At 44.7% G+C, this 8,732-nt stretch overlaps 1 non-coding gene across 1 annotated transcript; it reads right to left on the bottom strand.

Annotated features, from left to right (window-relative positions):
- Positions 1-770: 770 nt before the first annotated feature.
- Positions 771-842, bottom strand: trnae-cuc (transfer RNA glutamic acid (anticodon CUC)). Its single transcript has one exon. It is a non-coding gene; the product is annotated as a tRNA-Glu (tRNA).
- Positions 843-8,732: the final 7,890 nt, after the last annotated feature.

The following is an 8,732-nucleotide window of genomic DNA, read 5'->3' as shown; positions in this document are numbered from 1 at the left end:
GCTGGAAATCTGAAACATAAACAGAAAATGCTTGAAATAGTCAGCAGGTCTGGCAGCATCTGTGGAGAAAGAAACAAAGTTAATGTGAGCTAAGGAAACAGATCTGAACTGTTAACTGTTTCTCTCTGCACAGATGCTGCCAGACCAGCTGAGCATTTTCAGCATTTTCTGACTTTATTACAGCAACACAGGTGTTGGGAGGCTCAGCCTGGCTACACAATGTTACAAGGACGCTGAGTAACACCATCGACAACGGGACAGAGAGAAAACCACAGAGAAAACCAATAGACTGTGAGGAAGCAAAAGTGAGGAACAGAGAGAGAGACAACGAGACTGAGATGGAGAAACAAGGCATTTCTATGATTGTATTCTCCCTGTTGTCTAAAGGTATTTCCTGTTTAGTAAATATGTTTTCTGTTGTGTAAAGATGTACCCTGTTGTTGTGCAAAGGTTTTCCCTGTTATTGTTTTATTTTCTGTTACTGACCGTCTCCTCACTGTGACCATTTGTCCTGGTTTTATTGTGGCCAACATCACCATCTGGTGGTGGAGAGGAGGCTCTGCAGGAAGGGGTTGACAAAGTGGGATAGACTCGGCTGGTCCGTGTTTGCAGCTTGTGTTCGTGTGAGCAAAAGTGATTTGTTACTGATTGATGTGTTCACTGGAAGGAAGAAGCTGATTGCAATTGAGTGCCTTTGGAAGCATCTTGTTATTGTGGGTAAATACTTGATGCTTCAAAAGTGAACTGTTTGTATTGCTACCAAACATAAATAGCAGAGAACGGTTTCGATCCATTGACCTCTGGGTTGAGGGCCCAGCACGCTTCCGCTGCGCCACTCTGCTAACGACTATTGCCAATTTTAGCTGCCCGTTAGTGAAATATGTTGATTTCCCCAATGTTTTTCCAAAAATAGGATTGTCGTCGGATTTCTCAAGAATCCCGGACTCAGCAACACACGTGCTGACAGACTCACCCTCACTGCACAATGACACAAGGACACTGAGTAACAGCACTGACAATGAGGCAGGCAGAGAAAGACACACAGAAAACCAGGAAGAGATTATCAGGACCCAGAAAGGAACAGACAGAGAAAGGTACTGAGCAAACCAGCAAGTAACAGCGAAAGACTGATTAACACCACTTGGAGGGAGCACTGAGGGGCAAGGGTGCAGAATGTAGTCTGGCTGGGGTATTTCAATGTCCATCACCATGAGTGGCTCGGTAGCACCACTACTGACCATGCTGGCCGAGTCCTAAAGGACATAGCTGCTCGATTGGGTCTGCAGTCGGTGGTGAGGGAACGAACAAGAGGGAAAAATATACTTGACCTCATCCTCACCAATCTGCCTGCCGCAGATGCATCTGTCCATGACAGTATTGGTAGAAGTGACCACTGCACAGTCCTTGTGGAGATGATGTCCCGTCTTCACATTGAGGATACCCTCCATCGTGTTGTGTGCCACTACCACTGTGCTTAATGGGATAGATTTTGAACAGATCTAACAATGTATAACTGGGCATCCATGAGGTGCTGTGGACCATTACCAGCAGCAGAATTGTAGTTAACCACATTCTATAACCTCATGGCCCGGCATATTCCCCCACTCTAACATTACCAACAAGCTGGGGACCAACCCTAATTCAATGAAGAGTGCAGGAGGGCATGCCAGGAGCAGCACCAGGCATACCTTGAAATGAGGCGTCAGCCTGATGAAGCTACAGCCCAGGACTACTTTCATGCCAAACAGCAGAAGCAGCATATAATAGACAGGGCTAAGTGATCCCACAACCAACGGATCAGATCTACACCCTGCCACATCCAATGATGAATGGTGGTGGACAATTAAACAACCAACAGGAGGAGGTGGCTCCACTATTATCCCCAAACTCAATGATGGGGGAGCCCAGCACATCAGTGCAAAAGACAAGGATGAAGAATTTGAAACAATCTGCAGCCAGAAGTGCCGGGTTGAAGATCCATCTCGGCCTCCTTCTGAAGTCCCCAGCATCACAGATGCCAGTCTTCAGCCAATTCGATTCACTCAACTTGATATCAAGAAACGACTGAAGGCACTGGATACAGCAAAGGCTACGGGCCCTGACAATATTCCGGCAATGGTACTGAAGACCTGTGCTCCAGAACTTGCCGCGCCCCTAGCCAAGCTGTTCCAGTGCAGCTACAACACTGGCATCTACTCGGCAATGTGGAAAATTGCCCAGGTATGTCCTGTACACAGATAGCAGGACAAATCCAACCCAGCCAATTGCTGCCGCATCGGTGTACTCTCAATCATCAGTATAGTGATGGAAGGTGTCATCGATAGTGATATCAAGTGGCACTTGCTTCACAATAACCTGTTCAGTGACACTCAGTTGGGTTCCGCCAGGGCCATTCAGCTCCTGACCTCATTACAGACTTGGTTCAAACAAGGACAAAAGAGCTGAACTCAAGAGGTGAGGTGAGAGTGTCTGCCCTTGACATCAAGGTAGCATTTGACTGAGTATGGCATCAAGGAGCCAGAGCAAAACTGGAGTCAATGGGAATCAAGAGGAAAACTCTGCACTGGTTGGAATCGTACCTGGCAGAAAGGAAAATGGTTGTGATTGTTGGAGGTCAATCATTTCAGCTTCAGGACATTACTGCTGGAGTTCCTCAGGGTAGTATCCTCGGCTCAACCTTCTTCACTACTTCATCAGTGACCTTCCTTCAATCATAAGGTCAGAAGTGGGGATGTTCACTGATGATTGCAAAATTTAGCACCATTCGCGACTCCTCAGATACTGAAGCAGTCCATGTAGAAATGCAGCAAGACCTGGACAATATCCAGGCTTGGGCTGATAAGTGGCAAGTAACATTCGCGCCACACAAGTGCCAGGCAATGACCATCTCGAACAAGAGAGAATCTAACGATCTCCCATTGACATTCAACGGCATTACGATCGCTGAATCCCCCACTATCAACTTCCTGGGGGTTCCCATTGACCAGAAACTGAACTGGAGTAGCCTTATAAATAGTGTGACTACATGAGCTGGTCAGAAGGTACGAAGCATGCGGTGAGTAACTCACCTCCTGACTCCCCAAAGCCTGTCCACCATTTACAAGGCACAAGTCTGGAGTGTGATGGAATACTATCCACTTGCCCGGATGGGTGCAGCTCCAACAACATTCAAGAAGCTCGACACCATCCAGGACAAAGCAACATGCTTGATTGGCACCCCGTCCACAACATTCACTCCCTTCACCACTGACGTACAGTGGCAGCAGTGTGTACCATCTACAAGATGCACTGCAACAATGCACCAAGGCTACTCAGGCAGCACCTTCCAAACCTGCATCCTCTACTGCCTAGAAGGACAAGGGCAGCAGATGCATGGGAATACCACCACCTGAAAGTTCTCCTCCAAGCTACACATCATCCTGACTTGGAACTATATCGCCATTCCTTCACTGTCGCTGGGTCAAAATCCTGGAACTCCCTTCCTAATAGCACTGTGGGTGTACCTACCCCACATGGACTGCAGTGGTTCAAGAAGGAAGCTCACCACCACCTTCTCATGGGCAATTAGGGATGGACAATAAATGCTGGCCTGGATGGCGACGTCCACATCCCATGAAACAAATAATTAAATACAATAACAGCTCATCTCAATTCCTAGTATTTCTAAATCCCACCAGTCCAACATAAGCTGAGCAATTATTGCATGTTGTGATTGACGGTCTGGTCTGTAAACTGCACTGTATCACAGATTGCTGACATTTGCTAAGTGGAAATGAGAACTGCAAAATCGGGACAGTAGTTCACATAGTCTGTCAGTGTGAAAGAATCAGGCAATGTGAGGTAATAGAATTTGTCTGTAAATGTTACACTCATATTGCTTTATATTTTTATATTGAAAATAAAAGTAATCATTTCGTGAAAATAGTGACATGTTGTCCAAACTTTGGTAGCCAGTTGTTTTCGTCTTGCACTCAGCAGGGCATTCCACAAGAATACCAATTTAAAGGAAAACAACAACTTTCTTCTGTATGAGAAGAGAGTGCTGATTGGTGGGCAAGTGAACTCTGATTGGCCAAGGCATTGCCCTGTGGAATGAGCCAGTCAATGGCTGTCACTTATTTTGTTTAGCTGAAACTGACACAATGTGTGTGCATGTTCTTTATGTCTGCAAAGAACAGGGCCCTATGTATTAATATATGTAGCTTACAGTCCACACCAATGCACCACATTGCGAGCCCGACTGACAGTCTTAAATTGGTTGTCAGTGTAATTCTTAGCACACTGAGAATTATTTAGCAAATGTTGTCCTATTGTGGAATCACATCTCATGTTGGATACTGTGTTTTGGGTTTTGCAAGCACGGGTTGGTTGGGTAGGGCCCATTGCGAACAGCTGAAGGGACATGTTATTTGATACAATCCGCCAGTTTTGGGATGTACGGTCTAGAAACCTAGCATCACACTGGTATTGAAATTCATATATCACGTTACTTATTTGTGTGATAGGCAGGACATCTCTTTTGCTTGACAGCAGCATCCTGTTAGTGGTGAACACCACACTTGTTGCTCCTGCATAGTAACAGCAGGAAACAGCGAGCTTCACCTGTTACTCAAATACTGGGGATATATTACCCTTCCAGGGTAATTTGAGGGAGACTGGGCACTTTTCAGGGCTCAAAATGACGTCCTTCAGCCCGTTTATAAGTTTGTGTGATATACAGTGAGAAATGATCTGATCAGTGTAGCCATTGTAATGCAGGATGTCTTTGATTCGCCCTATTTCAGCATCAAGCTTGCATGGTGAGCAAATGGCTCAGCCCTATTTATGAGGTTGCCGAAAAGACCAATCTTCTAGCGCGTGGATCTGTAATAATCCCAACGCGTGCATTGACCAGTGAAGGTAGGTTTGCGGTAGACCGTGGTAGAAAACCCCTTAGCAGATTTCTCAACTAGTACATCAAGGAAAGGGAGCTCATTTGACTGCTCCATTGCAAAGGTGAATTTGAGTCTAGGATGGAGCCCATGAAGACGTGCAAGGAAATTATTTCATGCAGCTGCGGATTCAAATATAGCAAATGTATCATCGACATATTGGAAATATGCAAGAGGTCGGAGGTTAGGTGTCATTCCCTTAAAAACAGGTTTGTCATGGAATCCAACAAAGATGTTTGTGAGAGCTGGGCCGAGAGGGGATCCCATGGCAACACCAGCGATACATGGTGTCAATAAAACTGAACTCAACTGTGCAAGTTGCCGAGTTCATAAGTTCAATGAATACGGATTCACACAATGGTGACGGGTCTAGATCGCCATGATATAGCACTGCAGTGCAAATATCTATGGCTTCCTGAAGTGGTACATTGGTGAATAGGCTAGCAATGTCAAATGACACATGGACACGGCATTGCTATCGATATGCAAGTCCTGGATGGTATTCGCAAATGTGAAGGAATCCTTCACTGTGTATGTGGAGAACTTGCTCAAAAGCTGGTTGTAACAATTTGCCCAACCATTTGGCAAATTCATTTCAGGATACTATTTACATTACTTCAAATAAAGAAAACACAACGACACAAAGAACTGAGCACAACGCTGAAAGTTTCACAGCAAATAGTCAAATAGGAAAAGGATGAAATACAGCAAGAAAAAGCCTAAAATACTGAAAACACTCAGCCAGTCCGGAAACAACTGTGGAGAAGAGAAGCTCGGGATAGTGGTCCAGTTCTGTGACCCTTCTATAGACCTGAAACATTGCTCCTCCCTTCCTCTCTCCACAGATACTGCTGGAACTGCTGAGTGTTTCCAGAATCTTCTGTTATTATTCAGGTTTCCAGTGTGTGCAGTAATTCTCTTTTTGAAAATAAAATATTCCCTGAGAGGAATGGAACTTTACATAAAAAATAGGAGTGGGCCATTCGGCCCATCGAAATAGCTCTGCCATTCAATAAGATCACAGCTGATCTCCTACATCAACTCCATCTTACCACACTAGCATAGATCCCTTCATTCCCTTCGTATCCAAAAACCTATCGATCTCTCTCTTTGATATACCCAATGATTGAGCATCCACATCTCTAGAGTCACAGAGAGATACAGCACTGAAAAAGGCCCTTGGGACCACCGAGCCTGTGCCGACCAACAACGACCCATTTATACTAATCCTACATTCATCCCATATTCCCTACCACGTTCCCACCATTCTCCTACCACCTATCTACACTAGGGGCAATTTACAATGGTCAATTTACCTATCAACCTGCAAGTCTTTGGCTGTGGGAGGAAACTGGAGCACCCGGCGGAAACCCACGTGGTCACAGAGAGAACTTGCAAACTCTGCACAGGCAGTACCCTGAACAGAACCGAGGTCACAGGAGCTGTGAGGCTGCGGTGCTAACCACTGTGCGTCGAGAATTCCAAAGATTCACAATACTTTGAGTGAAAATAAATTCTCCTCTTCTCAGTCCTAAATGATTGAGCCATTTATACTGAGACTGTGATCCCTAGTTCGAGATTCCCCAGCCAGAGGAAACATCCTCCCAGCATTTACCCTGTTAAATCCCTTAAGATTTTTAGGTGCCAGTAAGATTACCTCTCACTCTTCTAAATTATGAGGAATATCGGCCTCGTCCACTCAATCTCTTCTCATAGGTCAATCCCCCCATCCCAGGAAGCAAACGAGTGACACTTTGCTACACTTCCTTTAAGGCAAGTATATCCTTCCTTAGATAAGGGGACCAAAACTGTACACAGTGCTCCAGGTGTGATCTCACCGAGGCTCTGTCTAATTGCAGTCAAACTTCTTTATTCTTATAAAAACTCTTCACAATGTTGAACACAACTTTCAACTGCCCCATTAACACCTCTGCTCTAAGAAGAAGGACCCCAGCTTCACACACCCCAGACCCCTATTCTTTCCACATTAGCTGAATTCCTGCATCTCTGATACATTCTAGTAAATCTCCTCTGCACCCTCTCTAAGGCCTTGACATTCCTGCTAAAGTGTGGAGCATGGAATTAGACACAATGCTCTAGCTGAGGCCGATAACCAGTGAGATTTAGAAAGGTTCAGCCTCAATTCCTTGTCTGTGTCCCGTACTCCCATTTCTGGTTTCTGACTCAATGTCGGCTCTGAGCTGTTGTAACTGCCTGAATAAATATTTCCACCCAACAAAGCGCTCGGAATGTGAGAAGGGACAAAGTGAGTGACCAAGTACATCAACTCCAAGTAAAACTCCACCATGTAGTGAAAACACCCGAAACACAACGGCTCTTTTCAGAGCCACCTACAATCTCTCTGAAAAAGCTGCACCAACATCTCTCTAGAATTGGTTTATTTCATTGGTTTTAATGCTCAGTAACTCTCTGGAACTTTCTCACTGTCTTTGTGTTTTCTGTTTCAATCTGGTATGGAGATTCTGGGAAGATGAGTTTCACTGCCTGGGAGGATCTTTGTGGTTTTCCTGCAGAAACACAAAACAAAGTCTCTTTTCAGAGTCACCCACCGCCTCATAGGGACAGCAGTGACATGGGAACGGGAGCTGGGGTGTGTTTTATGCCGGAAATATCAGTTAATGATTTATGTTGTGCTCTCGTTATATTCCAATCTCTGAATTGAGCCTTTCCACCACACCAGGGTTATGGGGAGAGTTTTCATCGTTTCTTTTCCAAACGCACAGACGATGTGATAAAGTTGCTGATTTATGCAGATGGCGGATTCTCCCCTCACAGTGAAAAGTAACATCACACCTTCACATCTGCCCATTGTTTTATAATTGAATAATTAGTCAAATGGAATTATTTGTGATGTTATTTCCCCCGAGACGGTGTTTCCTGCAGTGAAATTGATCAGTTTCAGCTCAGTCATTCAGGGACCTGGAATTCCTGCAGTTTGAGCCCGCTGTCTCCCCAGCCCACTTCTGATTGGTCACCCTCTTCTCATAAAGTCAGTGACAGAACATGAGGAGGCCATTTACCCCATTCAGTCCATGTCGGGTTTCCAATCTGTTCAGTCCCCGACTCGATCCCCAAAGCCCTGCATAATCCATTTGGGTCAAAATAACCATGGCAGGACACGAACCTGCAATCTTCTGATAACATCATGGAATATACCGAAGTCAGATGCCTTACCCATTAGGCCACACGGCCATTAGCTCACATGAATGATTCAATTAGAGAACCTCGATGCACAAAATACAAAAAATCATTGGTTGAACCTGTCAACCTGGCAGAATATTTGAATTTGTGAAAGCCGCCAATTTCACTTTGGAAAAGAAGTGATCGACTGGAAAAGGACATAAAAATCTATTTTCCCGTAGCGGTTTAAATAAACTTTTAAAACACAATTTTGCTTTTACCGACTCAAATTGCTGGTGCTATTTTATGAACAGCTTTATTTTGCCAATTGTTGTCAACTTCTCATCCGTAACTGACAGTAAAAGACTCCGTTCAGCAATCGTTCACACGACAAATAACTCAAACTCGGTGTGGAAGTAATAAATTACAGACTATTGGTAATTCCCCTTCACACAGGCTTCAGGGGGACAGTGAGGAGACACTGAAATAGTTGTTTCATCCTTTTAAAAGGTTCCCATTCTGTCCTGTTATTGACGTGTTGGAATCAGATTTGTATTTAACAAGATATTTCTGTGAAAACAAAATCCTCAACGGACCAGCTGGGAATCTGGGAATCACTGTAGTAAAATAAAAGGCTTTTGATTGAGAAGACGGGACCTT

The sequence above is a fragment of the Heterodontus francisci genome, unplaced genomic scaffold (assembly GCF_036365525.1).
Source record: "Heterodontus francisci isolate sHetFra1 unplaced genomic scaffold, sHetFra1.hap1 HAP1_SCAFFOLD_597, whole genome shotgun sequence".
Lineage (NCBI taxonomy): Eukaryota > Metazoa > Chordata > Chondrichthyes > Heterodontiformes > Heterodontidae > Heterodontus > Heterodontus francisci.
This window is presented reverse-complemented; position numbering and strand designations above follow the sequence as displayed.